This window comes from Macaca thibetana, chromosome 2 (genome assembly GCF_024542745.1).
Source record: "Macaca thibetana thibetana isolate TM-01 chromosome 2, ASM2454274v1, whole genome shotgun sequence".
Taxonomy (NCBI): Eukaryota; Metazoa; Chordata; class Mammalia; order Primates; family Cercopithecidae; genus Macaca; species Macaca thibetana.
In genome coordinates, this window is record NC_065579.1 from 125,795,923 (window position 1) to 125,815,597 (window position 19,675).

Consider the following 19,675-nt stretch of genomic DNA (forward strand, 5'->3'; position numbering starts at 1 on the left):
CCATTCTCCTGCCTCAGCCTCCCGAGTAGCTGGGACTACAGGCGCCCACCACCTCGCCCGGCTAGTTTTTTGTATTTTTTAGTAGAGACGGGGTTTCACCGCGTTAGCCAGGATGGTCTTGATCTCCTGACCTCGTGATCCGCCCGTCTCGGCCTCCCAAAGTGCTGGGATTACAGGCTTGAGCCACCGCGCCCGGCCCACCATCCCTTATTCTAAAGGCGCCTTGAGAATAACGCCCACAAACCTTCTTCGCACACTTTCTCTCACTCGATGCTATTTTCTACCTAGGCCTTCGTTTCATGAAAATGCCCCACTCCACAAATTCACTCTTCCCCATGTTTCCCCTGCCCTGACTTCCTCCACCTGTTTATGACACAACAGATTAAAATCTCCAGCAAACAGAGGAGGGAGGATTTGAAGCATCTTCTATCCAGAGTGTTCACATGCACATGTGATCATTCTTGTCCTCCAGAGATTTATTTAGACTCAATCAGCTGACACGCATATGTCGCCTGCTCTCTACTCTTCCCTCATGATAAATTAAGGAACATTTAGAAGAAAAGTTCCTACTTCTAACCCTTCAATACCACCTCTAAGCGCTTTGCTGCACCCAGGTACCACTTGCACAATAATCTTTATAGTTTTCTTTAAGCTTATCAAATTTTTATTAATGTTACAATAAGCAATATCATCTGAGAAGCCAGACTTGAAGTGCTGAGTCTATTTTTTGCTACAAATTTAATACATAACACATATTAAAAATAATACATAACTTTTTTTTTTTTTTGAGACATTGTGAGTCTTGCTCAGTCACCCAGGCTGGAGTGCAATGGCGCGGTCTCAGCTCACTGAAACCTCTGCCTCCTGGGTTCAAGCAATTCTCCTGCCTCAGCAGTAACGGGGATTACAGTTAGGATAACTGGGATTACCAAGTAACTGGGATTACAGGTGTGCGCCACCACGCCCAGCGAATTTTTTATTTTTAGTAGAGATGGGGTTTCACCATGTTGGCCAGGCTGGTCTCGAACTCCTGACCTCAGGTGATCCACCCACCTTGGCCTCCCAAAGTGCTGGGATTACAGGCATCTGACACCACACCTGGCCTAATCATACATAACTTAATTTTTTTTTTTAATGTTCATTTCTATCTTGCGGAAAATTCATCTTAAATTCCTCCACTAGTGAGATATACAACACATTTTAATAACACTGGTTAGGAAGAGACTATAGTTCTTATGTCACTTTTTTTTTTTTTTAGACCAACATCTGGCTCTGTCACCCAGGCTTGATGGAGTGCAGTGGCATGATCTCACCTCATGGCAAACTCCACCTCCAGGATTGAAACGATCCCCCTACCTCAGCCTCCCAAGTAGCTGGCACTACAGGTGCAAGTCACCACATCCGGCAAATTTTTTCTTTTTTATCTTTTGTAGAGATGGGGTCTCCCTATGTTGCCCAGGCTGATCTCGACCTCCTGAGCTCAAGCAATCCATCCATCTGGTCTCCCAAAGTGCTGGGATTACAGGTGTGAGCCACCATGCCCAGCCTTATGTCACTTTTCAAAGTCTACTTTTCTTCTTTGACTTGTCTTCCCTTTTTCATTTCACTCTTCACCTTGAACCTCACTTTTACATCTAGATATATTTTTGTCTTTTATTAAGTAAAGGAAGGGCCTCACTAAATTGTACTCTAAATCGATAAATAATTATGCAGAACAGCCTGTCTCAAGATAAGCATTAAATAAAAACTGATGACATTATTATTTCATCAGAAACCGAAGAGCAAGTGAGCAAGCAGAAACACCAGAGAGCGGGAACAAAGGGCTGATCCTCGCCACTGCTTCCCAATCTTCTTCCAGACTGGGGCTTGGCAAACTATAGGCGCATGGGCCACATCCAATCTGCCACCAGTGAGCTAAGAATAGTTTTTACTCTTAAAGGACTGGGGGAAAATGAAAATCCTACTACTACTTAGTGACACATGAAAATTATGTGAAATTCCAATTTCAGTGTCTGTAAATAAATTGTACTGGAACACAGCCACACCCCTTCATTTACACACCATCCATGGCTGCTTAGAAGGGACAAAGGTAAATAGCTGCAACAGACCAGGTGGCTTGCAAAGCCTAAAATGTTTACTATCCGGCTCCTTACAGAAAAGATTCGCTGATCCCTGTTATAGGCAAGAATTAGACTGAGCCTCCCACCATCACACACATACACAAACTTTTTTTTAATTATAAAAGTTTTCCTAAAAACACAGTAGTAAAAAAAATAAAATAAAAAAAAAATTTAAAAACAGAACGGAAGGAACCTACCCCCACATTAGGACCACCATTAAAAGCTCATTTTTTGTAACCGGGGCACAGACTAGAAGCACAGACACCCACTGACTGGCCTCATTTTCCACCAGCCTGAGTTTTGGTTCCCCTAATATCTCATGCAATTCTGCAGAATATTAACCATCCTAAGTGTAAACTATCCTGATACCTTTTTAAAGCAGCAACATTATTAACAATTAAAAAGCTGCCACCACACATACACAATAACTTTCTTATATTTTAATATGCATATCCATAGTCTGATTATAACAGCGTGGAGAGATTGACAGGAAATGACTGAGTGTAATGGCTCCAAAGGAGACACTACATTGATCAGTAAATAATACACGTTCCTTGAAACTGTCTAACTGCATATTTACACTTGTCAACTCTCATACACTTCGATGACAGAATTCTTTTTCAAACATCTAAGTAAAAACTCTAATACTTATTTTTAAAATGCTTTTAATAATTACAAAAAGCACACTTCTAGGATACGTAAGGTTTAAATTTTACCCACCAAATAGTGCCACCTGGAGCATTCATTGCTACATCCTCAATATTCTCGATTTTATCAGGAAATGGGCAAATGTCTCAAAAAGGTGCCAATACAGTTGCAAGCAGCATATATCTAACATTTGCAAGGTGTCAAGCACTGTATTAAGGACTTTTCACAGCCAATAGTGTGGATGACACCACTGTCCCCATCTGGCAGAAGAGAAAACTGAGGCTTGGAAGGAGATGTGACATGGCCAGGGTTACGGTATTATTGAGTCCTGGGGCCAGGACCTATGGCTATCCACTCAACTTCAGAGATGACACTCTCTCCCTAACCAGTCTAAGGGCTTGTGTCTCAGTGTGGACCTGGAAGTCTGTATGTAATGCGCTTCCCAGGCAGTGCTGAGATGAAACTCTGAAAAACAAAAAACGTGGAAGTAAAGAAGAAAATCTCACAGGCCCTAAATTCAGGTCTCCTCTACAGCCCTCCAAACACTGCCCACAGGAAGATTAGAGATAAAAATCTGTAACACATGTATTATAGCCCTTGGCATGTCACACATGCTTAATTATGACAACTACCATCATTTTATAAGTTAGTTGGGGAGTGCTGGTATGTCAGGTTAAAGACATTGTATCTGTATTGTCCAGTAAATTACTCCAGGACAAAATGGGCTGATGAGGTCAGCATCTCCTTGCCCTAAGAACCCATATCAATTAAATTACACTGGCAGCTGAGGGCCAGCAGGGGTTGGGTAGAGGACAGGGGTGCAGAGGCCTGGTTCTATCCTGCCTGTGATTGGTTTATCAACCACTAGACTAGATAGTGAGCTAGATAAGCTTCTCATCTCCCCAACACCCCTTTTATACAACAAAAGTGGTCAAAAATATTTAAAAGTAGAGAAAATTGTATAACAAACCCCCTTATATCCATCATTTAGATTCTAGATTTATTAAGCTTCTGCCCCAACATTTTTTCTTATTTTCTGAAGATTCATAAAGGAACTTGCAACTGACATGTCATTTCACTCTTAGATAATTCAATATGCAATTTTTTAAAATAGGGAGAATAAAGTTCCCTTAATAATAACTGAGGCTGGAAGTGATGGCTCACGCCTGTAATCCCAGCACTTTGGGAGGCCAAGGCGGGTGGATCACCTGAGGTCAGGAGTTCAAGACCAGCCTGGCCAACATGGTGAAACCCAGTCTGTACTAAAAATACAAAAATTAGCCAGGTGTGGTGGCGTGCACCTTTAATCCCAGCTACTAGGGAGGCTGAGGCAGGAGAATCACCTGAACCTGGGAGGCAGAGGTTGCAGTGAGCCAAGATCATACCACACACCACTCCACTCCAGCTTGGGCAACAGAGAGACTCCATCAAAAAAATAAAATAAAAAGAACCACAGAAAGAATGCAGTGTTGAATCCAGTGACATGACTCTGGGGAGATTTTTCAACTGAGGAAAAAGTCAGGAGGTGAGGAATATTTTGGAGAAAATTTTTGGAAGAAGCCATTCCCTTTTACATTCCTGGCTCTATAAAAATATTGCAGATGAAGCTGCTGTTTTAAATAAGTCAGATTCCATCTCTTTCACAAAGACAAGTATAAACTACAAAATCTTCTCTGCCTAAATCAAAAAGATCTTAAAGAACCACAGAATCTATTCAAAGATGAGGAAGCAGCATGTCCTCAGGGTTAAGACAAAGGCTTTGAAATTGGCCCAACTTGGAATAAAACCCTCTTCTCACTCTTGCTATGCGATTCTGAGGAGTTCACTCATGCACTAACCTTCTGTCTTCTCAACATTAAAACCAGAATAATATCTAGAACACAGAGATGCTGTTAAGGTTCAATAAGATAACCAAGGTGATACTTGAAGCAACATAGGAAAAGTAAGTGCCTAATGAATAGCTCTCTAATTATTTGTTATAAATATTACTAAAATCTCATCGAATACAGAAGGGATAAAAAGATTTTATCTCATGAGCCTATTCCAATCAATTGGTTGGTGCTACATAGAATATCTGTAGGGAAAAATCCAAAAGCCACCATCAGAACAGGCCTGCTGTTGTGGGGGCCTGCTGATTTTGTCATCCTTAATCAAAGTCAACCGTATCATCCTATTATTACAGGCCAAAAGGGTAACAATTCACGTGTTCACCACAATCACTTTCCCGAACTCTGCTTTTCATGACCAAAAGAAATAATAATATGCAACACATTGAAATAAAATTAAAATGTACATTAGCTAAATGATAGCTTAAATGTACTAATTGCTTATTTTTCTTGAAGACAGAATAAAATGATGGCAATTCGCAACAGGCAGCTCAGCAGCCTGCATATAAACTGAATGGAAATTTCCTTCTCTTCGCTTCTGTGCATTACTTGAACCAACTTAACAGAAAACAGAATATTTTCAAAAACAACATGCAATGGAGTTTAAGTTCCTAGAATTTTACATCACGGAAGATATCATTTGAAATGTAATAGCTAAATGCCTTCCTCCTGGGTACAGCTTGCTTTGGTGTATTGATAAAAACTAAGATTAATACGCAAAAGGAAAATGTAAGAAACTTGCCCTGCACCGGTCAGCACCCGGCACATATGTGCCTCTCCCTATGAGAAAGCAACTGCACCCGGAGAGTGAAAGTCTGGGTTTGGCTCTCACATCACCACTTCCTTGCTATGTTAGAGCCTCAGTTGATACATAAGTAAAGAGAGAGCAACACAGACTCATTCTTTTCTTTTCCAAAGTCACAGAAGTTGGGGGAAAAAAAAAAAACCCACTACAAAACTATAATATTTCACAGACATAACACAAAAACCAGTTGAAGGGTAGAAAATAAACTACCTAACAAGTCAATGTGGTGCACACATATTGCCTAGGCTGGTCTCACACTCCTGGCCTCAAGCAATCCTCCCGCCTTGGCTTCCCAAAGTGTTGGGATTACGGGCATGAGCCACAGTACCCAGCCCAGATTCTTTCATTAATATGTGAAATATGGACTGCTTAAAAACTGTCTGCCAGATATTAGGGTAAGTATTCGGTATACAAAGACAAACTGCAAAGATCAGTCAAAAGCCCCGGCCTTATACCTTATACACTGCATTGGCCGTACTCACGTAAACAGTGACTCTGTAAGCTTGCCTACAATAATTTAGGTGGAATAATTCTGAGGCCACCTCCACACTCGGTAAAGAACAGAATATGATCAGTTCAATGATGTCTGCCAGGGCACGGGATGGGCACAGAAAAGGGGAACTATAAAATCGAAAGTGTGTCAAGAATGTTTGCCACTTCTAATTTAGCCAAAAGGTTTGATGTTTTGTGTAGGTATCATGTGAACAAAAGTCTGCCCAATACATTAGAAGTTTATGGTGAATTTGTATGTCCAGAAAAATGTGTGTATAATCCCATAAGGGGCTTAGAGAGGAATGGAAAATACCTGCAATATAAATGCAGATTACCTTTATTAAGAAGTTGGATCACAGTCTCATTCCTAGACTAATTTCCTATATCATAAAACCTATATTCAATTTTATAAATAGCATACACCAAGAATCATAAATTCAGTTAATGCAGAAATTTAACAGATTTTTTTTTAATAAAAGTGAGAAAAGGCTGTTTTAGAGCAAATATCTGAGAGGACAGAAAGGGTTCTTTCTTTGAAGATATGTTTTTCCCTCTGACTCTACCTCCTTAGGGACCTAACCAGAGAAGAAATAAATTTCACAGCTAATATATATGAAGTAACATGTTTAACATTATCCAATGAATTTACATCTATCTACACCATATAAATTTATCTCACATAAACTGTCACCTCCAACAGAATTCATTAAAACAATGTTATAGCTTCTGAATTAAATGCAATCTTCTAATTGGAATTTAATCTTAAAATAGGGGTTGGGGGTTTTATTTTTTAATTGACAAATGGAATAATTCATTAGTTTGTCTTACAGTTCTGTCTGAAGAACTTAAAAGTAAATTTGAACAGGGATGGGCTGGCTACTGCTGTGTGGTACGAGGGAACTGGGGTGGGGGTTTGGAGGTTCTTTCATCATCTGCTGAACACCTCCTGCTGCTTATGGGCAGGAAAGGATGGACACTGTCTCACCATCCTGAATTACTGCATTACTAATATATTCCATTACCTCCAAGTAAATGTCATGTTAATTTCTCATCTTCATCAAGCCAGACAATGGTTTCCACCTTGGCCCCTAGACAGTTAGCTATGTGGAAAATATTTAGCCAATTACATTACTTGTATTGGGTTAGGAACTGGAGAGAAAGGCAAAATAAACGCATCGAAAATACTTCACAGATAAAATGTAAGTTGACACTGTCTTCGCATGCGGGAGCCTGAGTGATACAATCTGATAGGCAGCTGCCAGCACTCATAACTGCTTATTAAATCTAGACTGTCTTTATGGTGTGAGTGAAGATCTGTATTTTTACCAATATTAGGTTCATTGTGTTATGAAAGAGACCAAAATACTTAAGATCATTCGCTCCAGCTTATAAAACATATTATGTAGTTTATTAAATTGTTAAAATTACTTTTCAAAGTCAAAATTCCAGAGACTGGAAGTTTAAGTACAACATAGTGGGCTGGCCCTCTGACAGGCTGCAGCACACAGCAGACCAGAAAGGAACCCTGTCGGCTGGCTCTCCTGGCCCAAGGTACCTGCCAGCTGCACATACCTTCTGGAAGCTGTGCCACCACTGCCCCACCCCAAAACCGGTCACAGAAAGTCCATATTCTCGAGTTTTATTTTCAAAAGAAAGGAACTCCTAGCCAAAAAGTAGCCCTTCACCAAGTCTTCGGTGAGAAGGATGCATCTGCCCATGTTTTCATCTCTTCCTAGTAAGTCAAAAGGTAGCAATTTGACCATGAGAGAGATCAAAAGAGGAAGGCTGGGCAAATAAGGGAAAACAATTGTGAGCAAATCACACACAATGTTGCATGACATTTATATCCTTTCACCAGATTACAAGCAAGGGAAAACTTATTGGTAGAGACGATGTAATGACAGAGCAGAGTCGGACGAACAAACTGACACATTTGCCATCTCTAGTCAGCCCTTCTCAAAACAACTCTATGCAAATACAAATTGCTACGATCACATTTATTAATAACACTGCGGCTAACTGCCGATTAAATATGCAGCAGGCATTGCCAGTCTTCACTCTGGAAGTCCCGTGATGTGCATCCTATAGGTACCAGTGTCAACTAAAGCTTCACACCAGGAAACAGGAGGCAACTCTGACTCCTTCCTGGTGAACGGTGGCATTAAAGAACCACAGCACAAAGAGAGATGCGAAATGCTCAGCCCTTCTTTCACTGTCTCCAGCCTCTAAGTCAATTTATTATGCAAGCATGGTTATCGCCAGCATCAATTGAGTACATTACCCATCTTCTGACCTTAAAAAATTGGCCATAATGATCTATTTGTGGAAACCTTTTATTTCATGGTTTCATTTCCTTGTGTTTGAGTGAGGCAATTTATTGTTCTGGTTGCCTACCTCTGTGACTCTGACCCTGGTCTACCAGGAGGACACTTACCATGAAACACTTCACTCAGAATTAGAGTTTATTTCAAGCCTAAAGACTCCAAATTATCAGCTGCAACAATTAATTGGTGCTCCTTTGGCTATTCAATAAACTGTAAAGTTCTAAAAGGCACAGGACTGTGAATAAATGTTTGACAATGGAATGACTATCAGATGCCTAATGCATGGAAGGCCAGACACTGCAGCACAGAGGGAGACAGTGAGTCTTCTGAGCAAGCCTTGGAAACGCACTTTGAGAAAAAAATGGGGCCAGGCACGGTGCCTCACACCTGTAATCCCAGCACTTTGGAAGGCTGAGGCGGACGGATCACCTGAGGTCAGGAGTTCGAGGCTGGCCTGGCCAACATAATTAAACCCTGTCTCTACTAAAAAATAAAAAAATTAGCTTGGTGTGGTGGTGGGCACCTGCAATCCCAGCTACTCAGGAGGCTGAGGGAGGAGAATCGCTTGCAGTGAGCTGAGATTGTGTCATTGCACTCCAGCCTGGGTGACAAGAACAAAGCTCTGTCTTAAAAAAAAAAAAAAAAAAAAAGAGAAGGAGAATGGAAAATCAGAACATGTGGTCCAGCTCATAGGATACCTCTACTTCTACTAAAAAATACAGAGAAGGGAAGTTTTTTTAAGCCTGACAAATACTAAGAATTTCCTTATTTAGAAAAAACCTAGTATTCCACTAGGCCTAAAAGTGCATTTTTTCAAAACAGATATCATTTTCATTATAGTTCTTCAGATGGATTTTTCAAATAACGGGCCAAACCCAATTGAAATTAATGAATAAAATGAGCCTCGTCTTCAACAAATCCATTCATGTGGTTTTGTTCAATTTCATACATCAATTTTATAACAGTGAGATTGAGTCAGACTCTCTCAATACCAAAGACAGAGATGACATGTAACCAAAAACCTGAGTTTGTTGTTATTTCAATACCTTCAGAATTCTAACAACTTTGATGAATTCTCATGTGTATATGAAACAGACCAAGGCTTTGTTCTCAACTCTACCTGAATTCCTAAAGGTACGACTTTTCTTTATTATTATTATTATTATTATTATTATTATTTTGACACTGAGCCTCACTTTGTCATTGAGGCTGGAGTGCAGTGGCACGATCTCCACTCACTGCAACCTCCACCTCCTGGGTTCAAGGAATTCTCCTGTCTCAGCCTCTCAAGTAGCTGGGATGACAGGCACCCGCCACCACACTCAAGTAATTTTTGTATTTTTAGGAGAGACAAGGTTGCACCATATTGGTCAGGCTGGTCTTGAACTCCTGACCTTAGGTGATCTACCCGCCACAGCCTCCCAAAGTGCTGTGGTGACAGGCATGAGCAACCGCACCTGGCCAAGATACAAATTTTCTTAGCACGTGCTGCCTGTTCACTAATCTACAGACCATCCACAAAAGTCTATCATACATGCATAGCAATGGAAAACCTCAGGAGTTCACAGGTGAGGGAACCAAACAACTTGCCCAAGGCCACCCAGTAGAAAGATCAAAGATCACCAACAACTCTAAAATTTCATGACTCCATTAACCATTTCTTTTCATTGTGGACACCCTTGCCTGTGTGTTACTGTTTACTATTTGCCTTATTTCTTGCCACTGACAGAAGTAAAACTGTAGGGAAGATAAGAGACTGGATTTTTTTTTCTCTCTCTCTCTCTCTAGCTCCAGCAGAACCAGTACAAGTTATCAGTTAACAAACTGACAGGAAGTGCCTTTTTGAGCCAATAGCTCTTTGAAAATCATCTGGTCGCTAACATTTGAGCCAGTTGCTTCACCATGAACACAGTTTCTCTGGACAATAAAACTAACGTATTTTTTAATGTATAAAATGGGAAGGATTTGTCAAAATGACCTCTAGCTATAAAATCTTTGCAAATCTGGCCCAAATAATTGAAAGCATAACAATGTGTTAGACACATCATCAGAGGAGGTTCACAAAGCTAAATGGGCAGGATGTCTTAATCTTTGTAATTGAAATAAGCTAGAAAGAACCACTGAATCATGACCAAATAGCTATGGTCCAGTCCAGACCAACCCCAGGGACTTAGCTATCCCACCTAGACTCATGGACTTAAGCTGTCCCATTTGTAAACTGAGGTGTTTAAATAGATAATTTCTAGGGCCTCAATAACACTGATAGAATAGGATCCTCTAACCTAAATGCTTTGTTTTAGATATAGAAAATCAGGCCTGGCGTGGTGGCTTACACCTGTAATCCGAGCATTTTGGGAGGCTAAGACGGGCGGATCACCTGAGGTCAGGAGTTTGAGACCAGCCTGGCCAATGTGGTGAAACCCTGTCTCTACTAAAAATACAAAAATCAGCCAGGCACGGTGACGGGTGCCTATAATCCCAGCTACTCAGGAGGCTGAGGCAGAAGAATTGCTTGAACCTGGGGAGGCGGAGGTTGCAGTGAGCCGAGATTGCGCCACTGCACTCCAGCCTGGACAACAATAGCAAAACTCCATCTCAAAAAAAAAAAAAAAAAGAAAAAAAATCAAAGAAGAGAGAGACTAATTTGCCCCATGCCAGGTTACTATTAAGCCTCCCAACTCCCAATACAGTGCCCTTTCTGCTTCACTACCCTTCTCTCCATTATTTACAATTTGCTTCCAATATTACTGCACTAAGACAGAAAAAGATGAGTTTATGCCAATGGGTCTTACCATTAAATGCTATTCAATACAAACCCTGAAATGATATGGTTCTCCATAAAACTGACTTCATTCAATGACAAGGCTACCACAAATGATGTCAGAGTTGTCACCCAAAATGCCTGGCCTCAACCAATCATTGTCTCTGGTAACAACAAGTCACAGTGTTCATTACTACAGGGGAGTCATTGATTGATGAGGAACAGGATAGATGGAAAACACACAGAGAAAAATATCATCATGTCCCTTCTAACCTCCCCCTAAAAAGGCAGTGAATAACCTAATAAGGTTTCTATACAATAGAAAAAAAATCCCAGAAGTCTTTCAAAAAATATTTGAAAATCCCAAGTTTCCAATCCTTCGGCTTTCTCAAAAGTCCTGATCATACAAAAAGTTTGGGATGGGACTCTCTCAAGGAACAAATTAGACTCAAATTTTCCCTAAAACTCAAGATGAAAAAATTATTGTCTTATTTCATGGTGGCTCATGTTATCACCAAGTTGTAATGAGACCAAAAAAGCAATTACTCATTCAATGTTGCACATGACCCAAAACTGACATAGTCCACTCTTCAGAATATGATTAAAACAAAGAAGCAAGCACAGAAAGTTCTCCTATGTCCTATTATGCCTTTTATAAATCCTCAGATCACTGTAGGAATTATCTGAAAAGATTACACCAGAAAACAATGACAGAGTTTGTCCTTTCTTTCAAGATGAGAAGCTCTCATCCTGGGTGGGCAACTGTCTTGAAGGATTTTTTGTCTTGTGAATTTTCAGATGAATAATCACAAACATTCATTCACTCACCCTTTTGGCTAGCAGGCATCACATCCATCCGTTCATGGCTGACAGCAAATCAGAGAAGGGATCGAAGCCCTCACCATTGCCGAAATGTTTTGTTCGGAAACTGGAATTGTCAACAAAAGCTTCTGGGACACTGCAACACAAAAATATTTTTTTACACATAACTAAGATGTAACTTCTAAAACCACCACTTCCTTACACTTGAAAACAGCAAGACATAGATTCTTGAGGTAGGGGAAAACACCGTTCAAGCCAGGGTATGTCAATACATCAAGTGTGATGCTGTCAAATATGAACCGGAAATACTGTTTTGAAAGATACATTTACTAATCACTTCAACACATACACCGAAAAGTTGTTATTTATTATGGGCTTTGTACCAAGTATTTTAAATATTTTAGCATATGAAAATACCACTTCCCATTATCAAGTGTTCAGGTAACAATTAACTGTTTTAACTAAAATATTACACAGATAAATGTACCATTCCCTATTAAGTTGTGATCTTTATCGAAGAACAAAAAAAGTAAACAAAAAAATAATTTTAAATTATTTTAGAAATACTAATAGTAATAATGAACGTTAAAACTAGTAGGAAAGGTAATCATCTTTTTCTCTCCAAAATAATTCTGTTTTATTCTAAAAATGATTATGGATTACATAATGAGCAATACTCATGGAGATGTTTCCAACAAGAAAGCACATACTGTGCGATGGTCAGGGCTCAAAAGTTGAGAAGCCTGAGTTCTGGACCCAGTATGGTCTTCAATCACTAGTGTGGTCCCAGGACAGTCATTTATCATCTCCAGATTCCAGTCTCGTCACCTGTAGGGTCAGGGCATTAACCGATGCTCTTCAAGTTCCTTCCACCTCTAAGCTTCTGTCTTTTTGAAAGAAGTGTATTTCTTCTAACCACTTTAAACTACTAACTTCTCCTTTAAGTGTACTGATTAAATAGAGGTTTTTGGTTTTTATTTTGTTTTTATCATGATTCACTCTTATGCTGACCTGCCATCAACACTGAAGATGTTCTGTGACCAGAGAGTTTTTCAAGCGCTTAGAATGCTAACCCTGGCACCAGTACCTAACCCTATTGAGCCAGCACCCCCTGTGGCTGGCAGCATCCCCTGGGTGCCCAGGAAAGGCTTCCACTCTTCTCCAACGAGCATAGCTCTAAGTCCTGTAGAAATCTGTCCAGATGTCTTCTAGATTGATGCTTCTCAAACTTCTGTGCATAAGCATCTTTTGGAGAGCATTTCAAAATACAGATTCCTGGGACCCATCCCCGAAGGCTCTGATTCACTAGATCTGGAGTGGGCCTGAGATTCTGTATTTCTAGAAAACTACCAGGAGATGCTGATACTACCAATCATGGACCACATTTCGAGTCAAATGGCAAAGTCCTGTTCTCCAAGCCTCCAAGCAGCTTTGAGATCCAAGAAGTACTTCCAAGGCTCAGACATGCTCCCTAAAGCCATGAGGTCTATGTCATATAGCAAAAAAAGAAAAAAAAAGAAAAGAAAAGAAAAGAAAAGGGCTGAAGTTGTTTACCATCTTTAGGATAAAATTTAAATTTCTTTCCATGGCCTGAGGGCCCTACATAATCTGGTCACTTCCTACTTCTCTGACCCTACCTTAACTACCAACCCAATCCCAAACAATAACCAATGTAGATACAGTGGCCTTCCTTTTGTTTCAAGCAAGGCAAGTGTCTTCCCGTCTCAGGGCTGGTGGACTTGCTACCTCAGCTTCCCGAGACGCCATGAGCCCATTCCTTACACAGCTGGCCCCTTCTCAGTACTGGATCTTAGGGACAAAGGCCACTTCAAAAAGCTTGTCTTGCCTACCTACTTACGTTAGGTTCCAAGTTACTCCCAATCATATCATCCCATGTGCTTACTTCAGAGCTTTTGCCATGATCTATTTACTCACTTGTCTTCCCCACTAGAATGTAAGCTCAATCAGATAAAAGAGCTTTTTTTTGTTCCTCGCAATACTTCAAAATTTCAGAAAAACGCCCGGCTCATAGCAGGTACTCCATACGTATCTTTTGAGTGAGTAAATGAATCAACAATTGAAAGAAGTAACTTTTCGGCACTCTCTAAAAATATAATTGCCATTTGTTGAAAACTCATTGTGTACTGGGTATTAAGTCTTTTACAACCGTTATTTCATTCTATTCTTACAACAAAGTTCTCAGCAGATATTATTAAACTCAATATGCAGATAAGACAACTGAGGCACAGGGAGTTTTAGTAGCCTGACTCGACTCTATAAAGCTTGTGCTCATGGGAACTCTATATTTTCCAGCCAATACCCTAATACAAAAGTCCTGAGTTTTTGTGATACACCCTTCTGACTCAGGCTTGCTCAAGTGAATTTTGGCATTACCTGACCATACTGGTACTACCAATCATGGGCCACATTTTGGAACAGGCAGGTAATGCAAATGAGCGAAGGAGGCCAAGTGTAAGGTAATAGGGAGAGGGAACGAACAGAGCAAGCTGAGAAATCCTCACTTTATCAGCTTCAAGGGGGAAGCCACTGGACTTCCCCCTCCAATTACTGCCACATGGGAACATACCCTCAAGAGCCTCAAGAGCTTTCAATTCGACAAACAAAGGAAGTAATCTAGATTTCTATTTAGTAAAATTTCAGAATCTTTCAAAGATGACAGCTCACTTTTTAAATAAGTTATATTTAAACAAAACAAACAAGTTGCAATCTCTGTAGCAAAGGATGGATGAGGTCACTCACTATCTCCAGTTTGAGGATTCCAGAGTGATTCAGAAGCACAGAGAAACAGTACAGGTGACACAGAAAAGCACCAGTAGGTGTCTGGGCAGATAAGAGCTTTCCAGAAGAATTCATTATCTTGAGGTTTTGGAAGGAATTGGAAGATTGGGTGGAAAACGCATTTCACAGGTCGGAATATCATACTCGAAGGCTTGGGGGTGGGGAGTAGGCAAGTCAACAGTAAAGATAGCCATGAGGAGAGAGCTAGTGGAGGTTTCCTGTGGGAGTTTCGTTTTCATTCGGACTGGAGGAGTAGCAGTTTTCTAGCTAATACATAAATCGGTTAAACAATACGCTATGTGGCTGGATACGGTGGCTCACGCCTGTAATCCCAGCACTTTGGAAGGCCGAGGTGGGCGGATCACGAGGTCAGGAGATCGAGACCACACTGGTCAACATGGTGAAACCCGATCTCTACTAAAATTACAAAAATTAGCTGGGTGTGGTGACGCCAGCTACTAGGGAGGCTGAGGCAGGAGAATCGCTTGAACCAGGGAGTCGGAAGTTGCAGTGAGCCAAGATTGCGCCACTGCACTACAGCCTGGTGACGGAGCAAGACTCCGTCAAGAAAAAACAACAACAACAAAAAAAACAATGCTGTATGTGTATGGTCATTAGTGCTGTCTTATTTGACTTCTAATATTTTAAAGTAACCAGGCATATCTAAAAATAAAGGGTGAATCACCAATGTGGTGTGTGGAAGTGTGTGTGTGTGTGTGTGTGTGTATGTTGTTAAGAATTAAACAGACATAGGACTGAATTCCATCTTCATGGAACCCCATAGCTAACTAAAATACTTAACTGTTCTGAACTCTAGACAAAAAAGAAATACAGCAATTGAAATTTTTAAAAATACCAGAAGATAGATACCCAAATAAATTATCCTTTCCACAGTGCAGAGGCAAAAACAAAAAAGAAAAGAAAAAAATGACAGAAACCCCAACCTGCCTACGTAGAATTGTATAACTAGAAAAACTATCTTTTAAAGCTGGGGGTAAAATAGGAGTTTTTTCAAACAAACAGAAGTTTATCACCTCTCTTTAAGGACATTCTAAAAGTCTTATTTCAGACCAAAAAGAAACAATTTCCGGGAAAAAGTTTTTTGATTTAAGAAGGGAGGGAATATCGAACTTAGGAATTAGAGTAAGTGAAAAGTAAATGCACTAATAAACAATGCGCAAGTCTCAAACACTTTTAAAAAATGTAGCAGTACCCCTACTTGCTTTGTACCCCAGCTCACCTATTTACACTGTAGCAATATCAATCACCAAGGCCATGGACTGCAAATGTGAGTGTGCAGGGGGGCACCAGCCTGAAGCCCAAGTTCCTGCCCTCCATAGTCCAGAGATTCTTAAACAAGTTCCAGGAATCTGCTGTTCTACCAGATACCCCAGGTAACTCTGATAAAGATCTGAAGAACACTGCATTGCTCTCTGACTACTTTAGGGGAAGGAATTATTCAGTGAACCCCCAGGGGCTCATCCCTGGGAGGCTCCAGCTGAGAACACTATCAAACCTTTGTTCTTTTCCACTTCACTACAGCCCCAGAAGTACCTTGGCCCAGGAGGTCAGCAGTAACCCTGCCTCAACCCTGCTAATCAAGAGCTGCAATAAATTAAAAGCCCATTAAAATATTTTAGCGAAAAGCCTAGAAGTGCTGAAACATTAATTGTGCCATATTCAATCTGTTTTCCTAGAGATTTGAAAAGCCAGATTACCATCTTGGGGGTCATTAGAAAGAATGAAGCTTTCTCCCTATTCAATTTACATATTTAAAAATGCATGCGTTCTGGCAGTGGCTACTAAGTCCTTTCCAATGCTTTTCAAGTCCTGTGGCTACTCCAAATGCCACAGTCTAGCCATGGAGAGAGAAGCGTGGAATGCCACCCGGGCCTGCCTTGTTTTTGTAAAGCAAAGGAACCCAAATCCCAGGGCCTGTGGTTGCAAAACAGCTCCAGGAAAACAGGTAGAGGCAGCAACAAAACAACAAGTGATGTTTTCTTGTTTTGTTCTCCCCTGTTTATTTTTCCCTGAAGCAATCCCTGCTCAGTACAAAAGTCTGCAGGGAGCTGGAAAGAGCAGCTGTGGTTCCCTGAGGCCGGGACCTAGCAATCAAGTTGTTTACCAAACACTGCCAGGCACCAGGAAAACAACAACAGCACAGACAGCATTTGCATCTATTTTTCAAAAACAACCTCCAAAAGTCTGCCCTGGAACTTGCCTGCATAGCTGAGAGAAGAGTTTAAAAATTAAAGGAATGAACTGTACTGGGTATTGGCCTCCATGGCCTAAATGTAATCAAGTATTCCATTTCTACTGAAGAATGTCTATCCTAAAAACAGAGGATTGAGGAACTGCAGAATTTCAAGCAGTGGATTGATATGGACAACATGCTCATCACGGGCATTTCTGAGCATGCCAACAAAGGCCCTCTCAGTAAACTGACATCATATGCTGAGCCTCCAGCAACTCACAGACATCTTGACCAAGCACCAGAATCTCCAAGGGGGGTTTGTGAAACACAGATTGCTGGGCCTCTCCTCCAGTTTTGCATTCTGTAGGTCCAAGATGGGGCCTGAGAATTTCCAGCAAGTTCCCAGGTGATACTGATGCTACCGATCCGGGCACCATCCTTTGAGAACCAGTGCTTTAAAGCTAGATGCTCCATACCCACCCTGAAGATCTAGGAAAGAATTCATTTCCCACCTTGACCTCTCCCACGGGTTACTGGTTGAGTTATGGCAGTTACCTCACATAGCTGTTTCCAGAACAAAATGCATTGGATGGTTTCCATCTGCTTCTCCAGAGGCTCCACCCACTATTCCCCACCCAGCTCTGTGTCCTGGAAGGCTGCTCTCTGTCCAGCCAGCCAATGGGAGTTCTCATCTCAGGAGGCCAGAGAAGATGGGGTATTCATTTCTCTGGTTCTGAGTCTCTCTTTGACCAGTGGCAACCCTGCCAGGCAGCTCTCTCCACACAACTTCTCTCTCTGGGTTCTTTCAGCCCTCCTCTGCCTCCCCTGGTCTAGGAGAATTAAAAGCCATCTATTTCAATCATCAGGGACCCTGATACAAAAGTCAAATTCAATGTGTTGCCCACGGGATCTCCCTTGGTTTGAGAATGCTAAATGGCAATTTTATACACACACGTAATATACGTATGTATAGATACACACGTATAAACATGCACAAGTGTACATATGTGCATAGGAACATACAGATATATACATCTTCATTGCTGTATGTTTTTAAATGCAGCTAAATCAGATTGGCCAGAAAACCTGGGAGTCCCCGGGCCAGGGCCACTTCATGGAGTTTGCATGGATGTTTCCGCGGGTCCCACGTGCCACAGCAAGAGTTAGCCCGCTCTGTCTAATCTGTTACACAACCTTATAAAAAGTGCATTTGTGAGAGCTTCAATCCTTCTCTAATTTACAAACTTAGTTTCCTTTGTTGCAAATGGCACCAAAATAGAAAGGGAACAGAAGTGGGTGGAGCGGGCTCCATCACCAACTCCTGTGAATAACTTTTTGACAATGCTGAACCCAGTTCAAAAAAGCACATCAGCTGCAAAAAAAGGTATGTGTTTGTCAGCTCATAAATAAAATGCCAATCCACCTCGATTCATAGGCTAGGAAAAGAAGAACAAATAACACTTCTGTTTTTAAAATAATAATAATAACTCAAACATACCCTAAATAAGCATCTGTCTTTAGCACTAGGTTCTAATACAGTTGTGGTAAAACGTCACCAGATTTAACCAAATGCTTCACTACACCAATCTCCATGATTTGGGCAAGCCCATTTAACTGACTTTGTTTCAGTGAAGTTCCCTAAAACTAACCAATCACTATGCCTTTTATTAATCTTCCACTAGTAAGATTTCTTTCAATTCACCAGAGGACTTACTGGTATCTATGTTCAAAAACAATTTTTTTTTTTTTTTTTTTTTACAAAGCATTTTCATACTTTACTTTTTTAAGAAAAGATTTTTTTTTCTCTTTTTTTTTCTTTTTTTTTTTTAATTTATTTATTATTATTATACTTTAAGTTGTAGGGTACATGTGCATAACGTGCAGGTTTGTTACATATGTATACTTGTGCCATGTTGGTGTGCTGCACCCATCAACTCGTCATTTACATCAGGTATAACTCCCAGTGCAATCCCTCCCCCCGCCCCCCTCCCCATGATAGGCCCCGGGGTGTGATGTTCCCCTTGCTGAGTCCAAGTGATCTCATTGTTCAGTTCCCACCTATGAGTGAGAACATGCGGTGTTTGGTTTTCTGTTCTTGTGATAGTTTGCTAAGAATGATGGTTTCCAGCTTCATCCATGTCTCTACAAAGGACACAAACTCATCCTTTTTGATGGCTGCATAGTATTCCATGGTATATATGTGCCACATTTTCTTAATCCAATCTGTCACTGATGGACATTTGGGTTGATTCCAAGACTTTGCTATTGTGAATAGTGCTGCAATAAACATACGTGTGCATGTGTCTTTATAGCAGCATGATTTATAATCCTTTGGGTATATACCCAGTAATGGGATGGCTGGGTCACATGGTACATCTAGTTCTAGATCCTTGAGGAATCACCATACTGTTTTCCATAATGGTTGAACTAGTTTACAATCCCACCAACAGTGTAAAAGTGTTCCTATTTCTCCACATCCTCTCCAGCACCTGTTGTTTCCTGACTTTTTAATGATCGCCATTCTAACTGGTGTGAGATGGTATCTCATTGTGGTTTTGATTTGCATTTCTCTGATGGCCAGTGATGATGAGCATTTTTTCATGTGTCTGTTGGCTGTATGAATGTCTTCTTTTGAGAAATGTCTGTTCATATCCTTTGCCCACTTTTTGATGGGGTTGTTTGTTTTTTTCTTGTAAATTTGTTTGAGTTCTTTGTAGGTTCTGGATATTAGCCCTTTGTCAGATGAGTAGATTGCAAAAATTTTCTCCCATTCTCTAGGTTGCCTGTTCACTCTGATGGTAGTTTCTTTTGCTGTGCAGAAGCT

General features: G+C 40.7%; 1 protein-coding gene across 9 annotated transcripts in view; it reads right to left on the reverse strand.

Moving 5' to 3' along the window:
- The window catches only part of FOXP1 (forkhead box P1), a 631,073-nt gene that overhangs the window by 528,909 nt on the left and 82,489 nt on the right, over nucleotides 1-19,675 (reverse strand). For all 9 annotated transcript variants that reach the window (XM_050781345.1, XM_050781346.1, XM_050781342.1 and 6 more), the window contains exon 2: nucleotides 11,865-11,994. The gene's annotated coding sequence lies outside the window, so the exon portion shown is untranslated. The remainder of the gene's footprint in view (nucleotides 1-11,864; nucleotides 11,995-19,675) is intronic.